This window comes from Triturus cristatus, chromosome 3_1 (assembly GCF_964204655.1).
Source record: "Triturus cristatus chromosome 3_1, aTriCri1.1, whole genome shotgun sequence".
In the NCBI taxonomy this organism is placed as follows: Eukaryota; Metazoa; Chordata; class Amphibia; order Caudata; family Salamandridae; genus Triturus; species Triturus cristatus.
In genome coordinates, this window is record NC_140583.1 from 109,763,671 (window position 1) to 109,781,008 (window position 17,338).

Consider the following 17,338-nt stretch of genomic DNA (forward strand, 5'->3'; position numbering starts at 1 on the left):
CTGTAAATGTCGGTGATGCTTGCACTGCTGCGCTCTGTAATATTCCATATCTGTGCATGTCAGTGATGCTTGCACTGTTGCGGTTTGTGATAGACCCAGATCTGTGAATGTCAGTGATGTTTGCACTGCTGTGGCCTGTGATATTCCAGATCTGTGCATGTCAGTGACGTTTGCACTGCTGCGGTCTGTGATAATCCAGATCTGTGCATGTCAGTGACGTTTGCACTGCTGCGGTCTGTGATAATCCAGATCTGTACATGTCAGTGATGCTTGTACTGCTTTGGTCTGTAATATTCCTGATGTGTGACTGTCAGAGATGCTTGTACTGTTGCAGTTTTGTGATATTCCAGATCTGTACATGTCAGTGATGCTTGCACTGCTGCGCTCTGTAATATTCCAGATCTGTGCATGTCAGTGACGTTTGCACTGCTGCGGTCTGTGATAATCCAGATCTGTGCATGTCAGTGACGTTTGCACTGCTGCGGTCTGTGATAATCCAGATCTGTACATGTCAGTGATGCGTGCACTGCTGCGGTCTGTAATATTTCTGATCTGTGACTGTCAGTGATGCTTGTACAGTTGCAGTTTTGTGATATTCCAGATCTGTACATGTCAGTGATGCTTGCACTGCTGTGCTCTGTAATATTCCAGATCTGTGCATGTCAGTGATGCTTGCACTGCTGCACTCTGTAATATTCCAGGTCTGTGCATGTCAGTGATGCTTGCACTGATTCGGTTTGTAATAGATCCAGGTCTGTGAATGTCAGTGATGTTTGCACTACTGCCGTCTGGGATATTCCAGATCTGAGTGTGCCAGTGACGTCTGCACTGCTGTAGTCTGTGATATTCTTAGTCTACATGTGTCAGTGATGCTTGCACTGCTGCGGTCTCCAATATTCTAGATCTGTGCATGACAGTGATGCCTGTACTGTTGCAGTTTGTGATATTCCAGATCTGTGCATGTCAGTGATGTTTACACTGCTGCGGTCTGTAATATTCCAGATCTGTGCATGTCAGTGACGTTTACACTGCTGCAGTCTGTGATAATCCAGAGCTGTACATGTCAGTGATGCTTGTACTGCTGCGGTCTGTAATATTCCTGATCTGTGTCTGTCAGTGATGCTTGTACTGTTGCAATTTTGTAATATTCCAGATCTGTACATGTCAGTGACGCTTGCACTGCTGCACTCTGTAATATTCGTGATCTGTGCAAGTCAGTGATGTTTGCACTGCTGCGCTCTGTAATATTTGTGATCTGTGCATGTCAGTGACGTTTGCACTGCTGTGGTCTGTGATAATCCAGATCTGTACATGTCAGTGATGCTTGTACTGCTGCGGTCTGTAATATTCCTGATCTGTGTCTGTCAGTGAGGCTTGTACTGTTGCAGTTTTGTGATATTCCAGATCTGTACATGTCAGTGATGCTTGCACTGCTGCACTCTGTAATATTCAAGATCTGTGCATGTCAGTGATGCTTGCACTGTTGCGGTTTGAGTTTGATCCAGATCTGTGAATGTCAGTGATGTTTGCACTGCTGTGGCCTGTGATATTCCAGATCTGAGTGTGCCAGTGACATCTGCACTGCTGTAGTCTATGATATTCTTAGTCTGCATGTGTCAGTGATGCTTGCACTGCTGCGGTTTCTAATATTCCTGATGTGTGTATATCAATGATGCTTTCCTCTAAGCTGCCTGAGATGTAACTTTTCTTAGTGAGGTAAGCGTAGTTGTTCTGCACCTTGCATGTGGGTGAGTCTGTGAATCTTCTATGCTGTCCGTGTGTTTGTGTAAGACTTGCACTGCTCCTGTACAGTATGGAAGCCATGCAGGCCCAAGGCTTGTTGTGTGGTACCCAGCTACTCCTGGCCACCAGTCTTTCTGGAGGATGCATAGGAGGCCCATTGTTGGACCTATTCAGAACTACTGTAAACACAGCTCGAATTAGTGTAATGTGGTGACCCCACTGACAGTAGTAAACTCTCCTTCCCATCTGTTAACAAGCATTTGCAATGCAATAGGTCTCGCATTATAAAAGTGTGAGCAGCTGGCATTGCTAATAATAATGCAACACTAGCTATTGGCTTTGTAAATGATAAATAAATGCCATTATGTGTTTGTTTTATAAAATAGATTAAAAAAGGCATTGTCATGAACAATGCCAATAGCTTAAACTTTTGCAAATGCGAGACCTATTGCATTGCAAATGCTTGTTCTGTGTGCAGCCCTAATTTCCTTTCCTCTGCCTGGGTAAAGACAAGCCAGCCATCTGTTCTGGGAACGTGGTCCTACGTAAACATGTCACCTTGCAGTCAACGTGGCGCTGGCTGGTTCCTGAAGAGCTCTTCTTAGGAAAGCACTCGCTGCTTCTTCAAATGACCAACTTCTTTTCTGCTAATTTTTATAGGTTTAGGGACGTTTCGTAAGAAATACTGTTCTTGTATATTTTTCTCTTTCGAGTTATTGAACCTATTATTATTCAGAGATCTAGGCAAACGTGTACAGACTAATGGAGAATTATGTACTTGGAAGCATCAGTGCTTTAAATGGAAAAAAAAAAATGCAGGCACTAACTAAATGTAACAGAAGGGGCGAAGCTAAGGGCGTGGCTTGGAGACAAGCAGTTAATTTGATATGTTCTTGGTGTGAAACGGTGCACAATTACGCAGCAACAGTTCTGCTATTTGTAGAGCATTCTTTTTGTCTATGTATTTGTTGTTAAATGCATATAATTGCACAAACATTGCAATGCACACACATTTTTATATTCACTGAATACCAGCGTATGCCCAGGACATTTGACAAACCATGGAAATATTTCTTGATTAAAATATTTTCCCTGATCTTTAAGGTGGAAATGTCCCTGGTTAGCTCAAAAAGGCACACAAACCCACACTCTCAGATATTCACCAAGTGGTATGCAAGCAAAATAAGCATACACAGATAAAAGCACAGATACTCACCCAATTATATGCGTTTCCACACAAGCCGGTACAGAAAAACGAAAGGAACAGAGGGCAGAAAGGCACGAAAAACGAGTGGCACAGAGGGCAGAAGGGCACAAAAAAACGAGTGGAACAGAGGGCAGAAAGGCACAAAAAAAAAAGAGGGAAACGAGTGGAACAGAGGACAGAAAGGCACAAAAAAAGAGTGGAAAACGAGTGGCACAGAGGGCAGAAAGGCACAAAAAAGAGTGGCGCAGAAGGGCACAAGAGAGGAGCAGAGGGCAGAAAGGCACACAAAAAACGAGTGGAACAGAGGGCAGAAGGGCACAAAAACGAGTGGAACAGAGGGCAGAAGGGCACAAAAACGAGAGGAGCAGAGGGCAGAAAGGAACAAAAAAAGAGGGAAAACAAGTGTAACAGAGGACAGAAAGGCACAAAAAGAGGGAAAACGAGTGGAACAGAGGGCAGAAAGGCACAAAAAACGAGGAAAAACGAGTGGCACAGAATAAGAGCGCACTGAAGCTGACGAGGAGGGAGTGGGAGGGGGGAGTGGGGGCGGGCGCAGTGGTGCAGGCCGCAGTTTTAAAAGGCAGGGAGAGGGTGAGATTGAGGAAGGGAAAGATAGGGATCAAAGGAAAAAACAAGGGGGTGGCAAATGGTGTGCACTTTAATGTCCTCAGTGGCCCCGTGGCTCACTGAGGACATCAAAGCAAGTGATCAGGCAGTGCTTTTCAGGCTGCCAAATGGTGCGCGCGCCCAGGGCACATGCACTGTATTTGGAGGCCTGAAAAGCACTGTTTGCACTTCCAAAACTCGCTTACTATAAGTCTCGCCAGAGCAGCGCTAAAGCGCTGTCTCAGACGAGACCTAAAAATCAATACATTTTTATCGATCTTTCCCCATATTTCAGTCAATTCTACTAGTACTGATGATGCACTCCCAGTCCTTCCGCTGGTATGTCTACTCATGACTTTTTACAAGAGCTCTGGTACAAAAGGCCTGGTTCACCTGTAATAAGGTTCTATTGGGTGATGTGTGTACTATGATGTTTGACACCCTGAGCTGACATATAGGTCGATGCTCTGTCTTTAATGCCTGTTCCTGTCCACTACTTTATTCTTTCACATGATCAAATTCTCCGGGACTTATGGCCGCCTTTCTCATAGATGCGGCTTACCACAGAGTCAGGTAACCAGATTGATATGCAGGAAGAATGCCAGTATTACCACCCCTGGTAGCACTCTTCCTGGTTGGAATACAAAAACATCTGCTGCCATTGGCCGTCATTTTCAGAATCGGTTATTAGCTCCCAGTGCCTCCCCAATATCAAATGGGGACATCCTGGTTATGTTTCATTGCACATTGCGATTGACGCCCTTCACTTTAAATCCAGAAGACTTCAAACTTGATGCCAACACTCATCCAAGTAAGCTGTCATGCCTTCTGACCACAAACAACTGGCAACTACCCACTCACCCCACCAGGAATCCCTTCAAACACATCCGCTTCTCCACAAGCATTTATTATCCACTTACCGGTGCATTAACCATTCCCTTAACCATGTGATCGCCATGCTCCCCTCGACTGCCCTTTCACTCTACCCAACCATGTTAGTCACTGGCTCCATTCCTACCACCACCAGTTAAGGTTACTGGGCACTCTCATATGTCATCCTCCTCCATATAATCCTCTCTCTCTATCCTAGGAAACCCGTGAAACCCTTCTACCACCCCCCTAGCCAAACCCACCCATGTCTTCTTTTCGGCAAACCCTCCCTGGACACTCTTTAAGCTTTCAGCATCACAAAAAATACCTCTACCCGAGAACTCAGTCCTTCAACCACCCTCAACTCAGAGGCTCAATCGACCTTCCACCAAGACAGAAAATATAGACTCGCTCAAGGAACCATTAGCTGCACCTCCCATCTTATTGTCCTCCTTCTATACACATCTCCAACAATAAATCATTCATGCTATTACGCAGTTAATGGCATAGTATAGGCCAAAGGTGCTGTTATGTTATGTTATGTTATGTTATAGTGGTATTTATAGAGCGCACGGCTACTCAAAAAGAGTGTCCCGGCGCTTTTATTAAAGGTAAACTACAAAATGGTCACACAGCAAATAAAAAAGAAGAAGAGTAACACAATCAAAAAGAGAAGCAGCCCACAGAGCAGGACCTACTGAATAAACAGCCAGGATTTAAGATCCTTTCTAAAAGCAAGTAAGCTAGTAGCTCCCCGCAATTTGAGAGGCAGAGAGTTCCACAGCTGTGGCGCCAGTAGACCAAAGGAACGACCTCCCAAGCGCGCTCTCACTACTCGCGGGACGGAAGCCAAAAACAGATGTTCTGATCTCAGAGAACGCGCCGGTCGATAGAAGGCAATTCTCTTTTGGAGATACTTAGCTCCCGTCGCATGGAGAGCCTTAAAGGTCAGGGTCAGAGCCTTAAAGGCAATCCGCTTGCGGATTGGAAGCCAGTGCGGGGTCTGGAGCAAGCCCGCAGCACTGACACGTCTGTTCAAGCCAAAAATCGCTCTCGCCGCCGCATTCTGCACAATTTGGAGCCTCTGTAGCAGGTAGTCTGGCAGGCCCAGGTACAGAACGTTGGAATAATCTAACCTGGAACCTATCAGAGCCTGCACAACCAGCCTCCTGTGCTCCTCCGATAAAAGGGGAAGAAACCTCCGTAGCATCCTCAGGAGGCCGAAGCAAATGCCCGACACCCCCAAGATCTGAGACTTCATAGTCAACCCATTGTCCATCTTAACCCCCAAGTTCTTAGCCAGTTGGGATGAGCAGGTAGGGGGAAACATATTGGCAGGCCACCAAGCCTGCCAGTCTGGCTCCGTGTCGCACCCAAAAAAGAGTACCTCGGACTTATCGGAATTGCACTTGAGGCTGTTCAGTTGGAACCATTGAAACACAGCCCCAAGGCAATCCCGGATACTCTTCCCATCAAAGTCTCCTCCTCTCTTACACGAGAAGAGGAGCTGGGTGTCGTCTGCATAGGATACGATCCGGGCCCCAAACGACTCCGCCAACGCCGCCAGAGGGGTCATGAAGATATTAAAAAGGGTCGGGCTCAAGATAGAGCCCTGAGGGACCCCGACTCCCAGAGGCGGCATCTCGGCGGAATCGGGCGAGGCCCAGACCGTTTGCCGGCGGCCCGTTAGGAAGGAGGAAAACCAACTGAACACCGTCCCCCGCAGGCCAATCTCATGGAGTCTTAGGAGAAGACCATCATGGGGGACGGTGTCAAAAGCCGCCGACAAGTCCAGCATCACCAGCATGACTTTGCCCCCAGTGTCCAGAACACCTTTAATGGTTTCTGAGACCTCGAGGAGCGCAGTCTCCGTACTAAGATTTGGACGAAAACCCGACTGAGTGGCATGCAAAATCTCATTCTGCTCTAGAAAGTTGGACAGCACCGTCTGCACGTGCTTTTCAACAACTTTCGTAAGAGCCGGCAGCAGGGAAATAGGCCGATAGTTGACTGGGGCCTTTGGATCCAGACCAGGCTTTTTGAGCAGCGGGATGACCATTGCTTGCTTCCAAGCCTGCGGAACCACTCCCTGACTCAGCGAGAGATTCAGTAACGGGTTAGCCAATGGGTTGACCACCTCGGCCAGTTTTGCCAGAATCTTAGCAGGGCATGGGTCCAAGGGCGAGCCCGATTTCAAATTGCCCAGAAGTGCTAAAGAGGCGGGCGCAGACAAGGGTGGAAATATGTTCAGCGTCAAGCCTGGCAGAGCAGAGGATAATCGAATAGCCCCAGAATTGATTCGCTCCACGGATACCGTTGATTGGAAAGAATCCTGTATAAGTTGGATCTTGCTAGTAAAAAAACTAGCGAGATCAGAGGCCCAAGAATCAGAGGGGCTCTCCTCAGAGATGTTAGTCCGTGGGGAAATAAATTCTTTAACTATAGAAAAGATCTCCTTACAGGAGTTTGAGGCAGCCTCAATCCTCCCTGCCAGGTAGGCTTTCTTGCTCAGGCGGATGTCCCGGTGGTACTCCTTGACCACGCTCTTATAGGTCAACTTAGCATCCGAATCATAATTTACTCGCCAGGCTCTTTCAGCTACCTTGCATTGCCGCCTCCTGGCTGACAATACTACGGAAAACCAAGGGGCAGAAACTCGTTTGGGAGTAAGACGAGGAGCCAATTCCGGGGCCAAATCGTTAAGCCTGTCAGAAAGCCATATCTGTAAGGACTCCAGATCCTTCGACAGGTCGCCAGAAAGAGGGCAAGGGTGATCCAGGGCCGCCTGAGCCAGCATCTCAGGGGTCACTCGATGGTACGCCCTATGGGTACGACCATGCTGCTGTAAGGCGGCACCAGCCAATTTACCTGCGCCTTTGATCAAAAATTTAGCCAGCAGATGGTCTGACCACAGTACCGGGATAATTTCTAAGACCTCCAAAGAGGAAGTCGAGAAAACCTGGTCCAGAGTGTGCCCCTTAGCATGCGTCGGCCCCTGCAAATAAGGGAGTAAACCCAGCGGTACCATAGCCTCAGAGAGTTTAATAGCAACCGCATCGGATGGATCATCCAACCGGAAATTGAAATCTCCGGCCACAATGCAATGTTCTGCTTTCAAGGCCAGTCCCAAGAGAACGGAGTCAAGATCTTCAAAAAAAGTCGCGGGTGGGCCAGGTGGTCTGTAGACCAATAGTCCCTTGACTGATTGATGCGGAGCCAGAGCGATGGAAAAGGCAAGGGACTCCGAGCCCCGAATATCCTCCACTGGCAGAATAGTGCACACCAAGCCTTTCTTCACCACCAGTGCCACTCCACCGCCCCTGCCCTTCGCTCTATCCTTCCTGAAAACGTTATAATCAGGTGGAATAGCCATGGCGATGTCAGGGTTCGAGAGTTCTCCCCACCATGTCTCGGTCAACATAAGACACAGTGGTTTAGCCGAGTCAAGAAGTTCGTAAATATCTTGTGCATGTCTGCAAGCCGATCTGGTGTTTAGTAGCATGCAGAGGTAATCCGCATTGGCGATATTATTGCCGGGGAGACACGACAGAGCGCGAGAGGGACGCCATCCACAACCAGGGCAGATAGACTTACCCCGATGACGTCCGGGGAAGACAGTGTAGCAGCCACTAGAGGCAGTGCGGAGAGCACGTAGCTCCCCCGCCGAATAACACAGCATGCGAGCACCTATATAACACAAGCGAAACGGCCGAGCCTGTCCCGCCGCCCCGAGCGTTTCCGAGACGCTGACGGGCGCAGACGGGCAGGACTCTGGCTTGACTCAGGCGCGAGTCAGGCGCTACCGCTGCGCGTCCCCGCTGCGCGCCAATGCGAGCTTTAAATAGGCAATGAGGCTGTACGGCGGCGCTGGAGCGCTAACCCCCAAACCCAAGATGTCCCAATAGCCCTCTCCAAGATGGCGGCGGCGCGTCACGTGACCCCGTGAGCCCGGACCCGCAAAGTGCGGTGCTAATGAATTTTTATGGTGCGAGAAAGGGCCAGGGGGGGGGGCAGCTCCCGTAAAAACAGGGACACACAACCAAAATGAAAATAAATGCACAAACAGGGAGATTTAAAAACTGCCTAAGCAAACCACGAAAATGCGCTAAGCGCGAAGCCCTGACGCAACGTGGTAGTCACCTTTACAAGGCTGACCCACCTGCCCACTCACCTTAAGTAGGCAATGAGGCTGTACGGCGGCGCTGGAGCGCTAACCCCCAAACCCAAGATGTCCCAATAGCCCTCTCCAAGATGGCGGCGGCGCGTCACGTGACCCCATGAGCCCGGACCCGCAAAGTGCGGTGCTAATGAATTTTTATGGTGCGAGAAAGGGCCAGGGGGGGGGCGCAGCTTCCGTAAAAACAGGGACACACAACCAAAATGAAAATAAATGCACAAACAGGGAGATTTAAAAACTGCCTAAGCAAACCACGAAAATGCGCTAAGCGCGAAGCCCTGACGCAACGTGGTAGTCACCTTTACAAGGCTGACCCACCTGCCCACTCACCTTAAGTAGGCAATGAGGCTGTACGGCGGCGCTGGAGCGCTAACCCCCAAACCCAAGATGTCCCAATAGCCCTCTCCAAGATGGCGGCGGCGCGTCACGTGACCCCGTGAGCCCGGACCCGCAAAGAGCGGTGCTAATGAATTTTTATGGTGCGAGAAAGGGCCAGGGGGGGGGCGCAGCTCCCGTAAAAACAGGGACACACAACCAAAATGAAAATAAATGCACAAACATGGTGCTAAAGAAGAGAGAGGGAAAATAATGAGTTCAGATTTCATGAATGTAATGCAACAGGTCTCCCCAGTTTCATCTTCCACACTAACCACTTAGGGCAGAACCTTTCTCCTGTAGATCACCAAACACATAGTGAAGATCATTGGCGAATTCCAACGATGCTTCGGTGACACCATATATTTTCACAGCATGCAGCCAGGCTGAATTCACCCACAACATAATCTTTTAGACGTTTAAATAAGCACATTCCATGAGGACAGACTGCCAGTATCATTTGGTGCCTGGGGCCATATTACAGAACTGGCCCGGTTGAGCGACTTGCATTTGCACCCGCTTTGTACGTCCCCGGGGCACTTTGGAATTACAGAGGGGCTGCATATGCTTGTGCGGCCCCTTCTGTAATACATATAGCCCTGGCACACATGTAGCACCAACACTATCATTACAGACATGGCCCCATGCAAATAGGGAAACTTATTTGCCTCTGTGCGTGTGCCGTATTACTGACATAGGCTCAGAGGCTAGCATGCCCTTAGGTGGCGCAATGAAAGTGCGCCAGAAAAAAGTGGCACACTTTCAGTGCACCACCTAAAGCCAGCTTTCTGCAGGATGAAAAGGGGTCCCATGAACCCCCAGGCATTCCCTTACAGGCGGGTGAAGTCACTCACTGCATCCGCCTGAAAGGGGGTCTCGCTCCCATCTTTAAAGTGCAGGTGGGTTGCCTGCACAGAGAAACACAGAGCCACTTTTAAACAGCTGCACTGTATTTCTCTTGAATACGTTTCCCTGGGCGCAGTGAGATTTCTCGGCAGCCCTGAGGGCAGCACATTCAACATAATTTCACTTTCCCTGCTTGCACCTTACATACCGGCTTAAAGTGCGCTGTGGTGCAAACAGGAAAAGTGCGCCCTATCACATCATGAGAAACATTATGCTCTGTGAGCCATCCATCCAGAATGTCTTTGGAAACCATGCACAGCACCTTATACTGCACCAGGGCTTCATTCTATAGTTTGTTGATGACACAGACAGGAACATTCATTAGCACACCATGCACCTATCAAACTCCTCATCGTGAAAAGAGGGCATTGGGAATCAGAAATGTTAATCCGTGAAGTTGCACCCGGCAGATATGTGTTGACAGTATAATGATACTTATGCAATATTTAACCCCTTGTGTGCGCACGACGTCTCCCGGCCGTCGTGCATTACGGTGGGCGTGTGTGCACGACGGCCGGGAGACGTCGTGTTCGCGAACGCCGTTTATTTCTCTCGCACAGCGGGAGAAATAAACCCGCACGCAAGGAGTTAAATAAGTTTTGCAAGCATGCAGTGATATTCCTGATTCCTTCATTACTTTAGGCAGGCGTGTGAGGTTTGTGAACCATCTTAGTCATACAATTCTGGCCCCACAAACTTAGGGACAGATTTACAAGCCACTTGCGGTCCCAGTATGTCACTTTTTGTGACGCACTGGCAGCGCATTTTCCTGCCCCATATTTGCAAGGACAGGAAAAGCCACCCTGTGTGGCTTTGCCTGTCTTTGTAAATATGGCCCCTTTACATGCAGCACTTTGCGTGAAAGGGCCTTCCATGGGTGTTGCTGTGGATGTTCCCTCGCAACACCCATAGAACAAGACACATTTCCAGATATACCAGAATTCGTAAACCTGGAAATGCGTCAGTGTGCTACGCCACCCAAGAAGAAATGTTTTAATTTCTCCTCGTTTTTTTCTTCTTGCAATGCGTGCTGCTTTCTACAGCACGCATTGAAAGAATAAAATACCTTTAGTGATTGTTTTTGTGCAGGGAGGTGCCCCTTCTTGCACAAAAACAATCTCCTCATGGCGCAGGCATCCCTGCACCAAGGAGCAAGTATGCCTGCAATGGGGAGAGCACAGGAATGCGAAATGTCATTAAAAAATATGTCGCTTTCCTGTGCTCTGAAAGTGCTGCAGTGTGGCGCAGCCAAAGGGTTTGCGGTGCCGCATTGCGGCACTTTCTTGTAGATCTGCCCCATAATTTAAAATACTCAGGACCTGATTCGTAAATTAAATGTACACTTTTGTGTAAGTTTGCACTTGCTGTAGTAACTTTACAACTTTTTGGTATTCACAAACAAGTGTAATTTTAAATTGCTTCACAAACATTTTAAATTACATTTGTAGTTTGTGAATACCATAATAAGGACAACACCAGTCCTAGGTTGCTTGTATTCTGGTTAACGGAGGATCTGGCTGGGCAGTCTGGCTGCACTATTCATCTTGGAGCAGGGTCAAGACTGATTTGCATATGGCTGGGTTCAAACTCAGGTGGCATGATGGGTACAAAACGATGGGTTGGGATGCAGGCCGAGCCATTGCCAGTGGCTGAGATTAATTAAGCATTCCTTACATCACTTTGTTGTTGTTGCAGTTGATGCCAAAAAGCAAAAACACTAGTTTCTTTATTTCACATTTTCGTTTAGCATAACTTTACCCAAGGCAGGCATCGGTGCACGTCACGTAAGGAACAGTTGATATGGGTCTGGACCTCCAACCTGGTGGCAACCAGTATTATTTCACAACAGCATGGGAGACAAAGGACAATAAGTTAGAAGTTACAATAAATTCAACATTAAAAGGAGAAGAGCAGAAAAATCCAAGCAGAGCGGGTGTTGGGTTACAGGGAATTGAAGGCAGCAAAGGCAGTTGGGGAAGAGAGTAAGGAAAGGAGCAAAGGGAAGTGAAAAGACAGTTGGTTTGAAGGAGTTAAATAGAGAGGGAGAATAATGGGGATCAATGGGAAAGATGAGAATCGGGAAAGGGGATTAGAGATCAAGACAGTGTTTAGACAGGACAGCTTTTAGGGGCATATCAGCAGGGGCCGGCGATAATTATCGCTCAGCGCTCTTAGCGTGAGGATTATTATCGCCAGCCAACTCTGACCTTTATCGCAGAGAAGCGTGCTATCAGCAACACTTATCTCCAAAGCGATAAAATTCAGAGTGCAAGCTGCCAATTGTGAGATTATCGCTGGAAATACAGCGATAATCCCACAAGGTTTGGCGATAGCTTGCTGATAGGGATAGACATACTTAGCCATGATAGCCACCTTCCATAGGATATCATGGCTAAGTCAGAAAAATACCAGACGTAAAAAAACAGCATTAACCGCGGTTAGCGTTGCTTTCTTTATCGCTAACATGGTTAGCGATATCCTTGATAATAGGAGAAATGTAGCTTAGCGACATTTATCCTATTAATTTACTCTGGAACGCCCCCTTTGCATCTCATTAGAGATGCAAGGGGAAGCGTACAGTAAAAGGGTGCTAACATGTAAATTTGCGTGTTAGCACCCTGTTGCTGATAGGACGCTAGTTTTATCTCTGCTTTTTTTGCCTTTAAAGCCAAAAAAGCAGAGATAAAGCCCTTGTTGATATGCCCCTAAGTTTTTTATGGAATTGATGGAGTTCTTCAAAACGTCTGGAGTCTCTGCATAGTGAGATATATACTTCTTTGTTTCTTGTCTAAAGAGCCCCCTGTGATTCATAAGGCATCTGAAAGCAGGTTACTTTTTGTCATGTGCAGGAAAGCTAACATTCCATTCAGGCTTCAATTGGATGCCACTCAAAGTCTTGATCACAGATATGACGTGGTTGAGTTTAAAACTTTAAGGGCAGCAGGTGTGGACTTGTGGATGCATATCAGAATCCAGTTGACATAGCCCTGCCATGCAATGATGAGGCTTTAGACAACAGTAAATGTTTTTAGGTCTAGCGTTTTAGGGCCAGTTGTACGACCGTTTGTTGCGGTCGCAAAGGGGATTTCGGCCCGTATGTGACCGCAAAATAGGTCAGCTCAATGTACTAACCCTAATTTGCGAGTGGCTAATCAATTAGCGACTCGCAAAATAGGGTTAGCGGCTCGTTATTAGGAAGGGGTGTGCCAAGGGCGTCCCTTCCTAATAGCGAGTCCAAAACGTATGTATGAATGTTTTGTGACCGCAATTGCGGTTGCAAAACACTCGCAGTTTACCACCCTTCTCAGAAGGGTGGTAAACCACTTGCAAACTGGAAGGAGTCCCCAGGGGACCCCTTCCCCTTTGTGAATGGGTCAAGAAATATTTTTAAGGGCAGGCAGACCACTTCCTGCCCCTAAAAAATGAAACTTAAAAGTTTCATTTCTAATTTTTTTAAATGCTTCCTGTTTACCTTTAAGGAAATGGGCTGCATTTAAAAAAAAATGCTTTATTGAAAAGCAGTCACAGACATGGTATTCGCTGACCCCAGCCAGCCACCATCCCTGTGACTGCAAGCCATTCCCAATGGGGTCGCAAATTGCACTTGCCTCAAGAATATTAATGAGGCAAGCAATTTGTGACCCCATTACGAATCGCAAACAGTGTCTGAGACAATGTTGCGAGTCGCAAATTGGTGGATTGTACATCTGGCCCCTACGTATGTGCTTTAATAGGACAGTTGTTCGTACAGATTCATTGTATGGTTGATGTGCAGAGGCATGGTGTAGAAAGGATTTTTCCAGATACCCAGAGAATTCACTTCAGCAGCGAAAGTAGGAGAGAAGTCAGCACACTGCAGATGCCCAGAGCCGCTTGTTGTTAAATCTGGACTTGTGGTGAAAGGAAAAGAGGAGGAATTCCATCTTGTCAGGGTTAATGTTTAGACAGTTGCTTGACATCCTGTTTAAAAGCTTGGAAACAAGTTTTCAAAACACAAACATCATCAGAGGAGGAGATTTTCAGATACATTTGAGAGTCATTGGCATATTGGATGATTATGACACCCGAGTTTTATAGAAGCTCTCTAAGTAATCTCATACATTAAATTTAAAAGACCACACTACCCAAATTACTCACATAGAAAATCATCAAATATCGCAGGTCTTCTCCTAACCTAAATGCTGATTCCTCCACCTAATGCTGTTGTCTCTCGTGAGTTCAGACATTCAACTCAAATCTGGCGCTCAGGGTCACTACACTTTGTGATTCCTTTTATTCCATTTCTTTTCATTCTTCAAGATAACGCAGTTTCTTCTCACATCAATCACCTCTATGGAGTTTGACCAATAAGAGAGACCCCTCTTTCTTCCTCCAACAGTCTCCCTTCCTAATTATGAGTGATCTTACCCTTCATAAAACCACTGCGCTCAACTATGGCCATCCATGCAGGTATAAACGTATAACAAGGTGCCTTACCGTTCAACAAACAAGAATGTCATTTCTCCTGTAACTGAATATTGTGTGTCTTCAAACGCCACAACATTTCTTTCACCTCATTTCTCCAATCCAAACCATTACACATTGCTAAATGAACACAGCCAAGAAGCACCCAATTAAAACACTCAGCTAGGCTACTTTCCCGAGGATGATATACTTCAGTCAAATGAAGCTTAATTCCCTCTTTCCTTAGAAAGATTAAAACTCTTCTGCCACAAACTGTGGACCATTGTCAGATGTCACCATCTCAGGGCAACCTTCTCTTCTAAAAACCATTGATTTCCCTCAAAAACTCCCCTTTTTAGGTCTTGCCTACGCAGCGCGCATGCGCTGCATAGGAGGACCTTTAGTCGTCGTTCTGCTCTTTTAAGAAGCACACACTCGTGCTTTTGGCGGCATCCACCTTGCGGGAGCGTGGAGGGGCGTGCCACAAGCACGAGTATGGGCTTCTAAAAAGAGCAGGCTGCGCGTGCACGCATGCACGCACCACTCTTGGGCCAGAAAACACACAATTGCAGTGCCAGCAATGTGTTTTGCTTTTACTGTGACAAGCACGCATATGAGCACTGTTACAACTGCTCAATGAAGCTCAACTCGCACATAATTAGCAGTGCCTATTTGAATCATTTGGTATTTCCTAAGAATCATATATTATTTATTTATCTCCTGGCTTTCGGCTGTTTTCAGAAAATAAAGCTCCGAAGGTAACCCACGCGATAATAAGTTTTCCCTGTGATAGCGGATATTACACAACAACGGGTTACTCTTATACGCCCACCTTGAAAACAGCACATCTCAGCTGAGCACTCACTTGTATCGGCACTTGTGCTTTGCACTCTTCAAAAACACTGTGCATACTCCTGCTCTCAAATTTCATTAGAGGGTCCGCACAGCTGTCTACCAACTGCCCCTGGGTCAAGAATGATCCAATTGAACCGGTCAGGGATTTGCAACCACCAGTACACTGAATACAGGGACTTAATTTAAACCTGCTTTACTTTGGAATAAATTACGCTACGAGACCAGGAATAATAAGTCACATTGGCACTAGGTACGATCTTAGTTACAACTTACTATTTAATTCTGGAATTCTCCAATATAGGCACGATCAAAGCAAAAAAAAACACACAAAGCGATTACACGCAATTAAACACGAAACACCTAAAATTGCAAGTAGTCATGCAACCCCAGGAAGCAAATGGTAGCAACAATGAAGCGGCATGTTTTCCACTTAATGTAAAAAACCAAGTGCCCACGACATGTTTAATACGTGGATTCAGGTATTCCTCCCAATCTAAACAAATTCTTTCTTTAACCTATGCACTCTCTTTACATTTGCCCCTTTTCCTCCCCCTCTCTGTCTCCTGCCCTTGCCCCGCTCCCTTGTCCTGCCAGCTCTCCGTCTTTCTCCATCCTTGCTTTTTCTCTTTAACTCCCTTGTGCCTTTTCTTCCTGTCACTCTGACCCTCTTCCTCCTCTCTCAACTTTTCTGCCACATATATCTCCCTCTCTCACATCTCCTTCTTTCTTGCAATCTGCCCCCTCCCACCCCTCTCTATCGCTCTCCATCTCACTCGCTCCATTTCTATATATCCATCTCCTTGCTCCATCCATTTCTAGCTTATTCTCATTTTCTTGTACTTCCTCTCTTTTTCTTTCTCTCAATCTCACACTGTTTTCCACTCCACTTTTTCTATCGCTCATCTTCCTCTATTTCACTCTCCATTTGTCTCCTCTCCCCTTCCCATTTTCTCCATCTGTTTATTTCTATCTCTCTAACTCACATCCTCTATTGGATTCTCTTCTCTCTCTCTCTGTCTGTCTCTCTCTCTGTCTCTCTCTCAATCTTTGTTCCCAAACTGCAAGTAAGTAGGTGGCTAGCGATCTTCGGTTATGGCTCATTTTGGCACACTTAGCATGACAGAAACGACTCCCATTCGGTATATATTTTGCAGATATTCGTTCCTATAGAAATTCATTTATGATTCAAGAGCATTTCGACATGAAGATATGCTAAATATACACAGAGTATTAGCAATGAGTACAATGTTTTGATCAGCACAAATTTAAATAAACAGGGGAGAGGAATTGGCCTCAACGTCCTGTGATTCTGGGCAAATCACTCAATCTCCCCGTGCCTAAGAAAAACAAGCATTGGCATAGCCAATAGGTCTCTCCTTTGGGATCTTATAAGTGTTTAGCCATGCAACAGTTAATGTTGTTGCAGAAAGGATATTGTGCTGCATAACTAAATACTTATAAGGTCCCAAAGGCGAGACCTATTGGCTATGCCAATGCTTGTTTCTATTTGGAGAATTAATCCATATAATAGCAGAGTACTTCTTGCTCTCTGCACCTGCGTATGCAAATGTTCATACTTGCCTACTTCCTAGCTCTCTTTGGAAATTCGCCACTCCATGTACAAGCAACATAATCATGGATAAATCTCTTTATCTCCTAGTACATATTGGGCTATTTAATTGTGCCCCTTGTGCAACAAATGCATAAGTCTCTTGCGCAAATCTCTAGACAGATCACAAAACTCTCACATCTTCTTGCAATCCCACTCAGCACTCATAACTCCGACCAAACTGGCTCGAAATCACTCAACTCCACTGCATCATTATCCCTCAGATTCCATTTCTTTTCATCCTTTAACCTTCTTTCAGGCACATGGTTGACAAGCAATTCTAACTCCCTGTCTTTCAAAAATACTCACTTTATCTTCTGATATGGCGCCCCTAAAAGAAGTCCCAAAATTCGCAACAACTGAAGGACTGGGCTATTCTAAGGCCCAGCGGTGCCAGGGGACAACACCTGAAACCTTCGTGGGTTACCTGTTCCGGCGTACAAAACACAGAGACACGGGACACTTCCTGCGGCGTCAAAGATCAGCATTTATTCACTGCAGGGATACAGAAATCGCAAGAAGTACACAACGTGTAGGTTCTGAGAGA

At 46.5% G+C, this 17,338-nt stretch overlaps 1 protein-coding gene across 2 annotated transcripts in view; it reads left to right on the forward strand.

Annotated features, from left to right (window-relative positions):
• ELF5 (E74 like ETS transcription factor 5) overlaps positions 1–17,338 on the forward strand; it is a 233,881-nt gene that overhangs the window by 127,049 nt on the left and 89,494 nt on the right. The gene's annotated exons all lie outside the window — the stretch shown is intronic.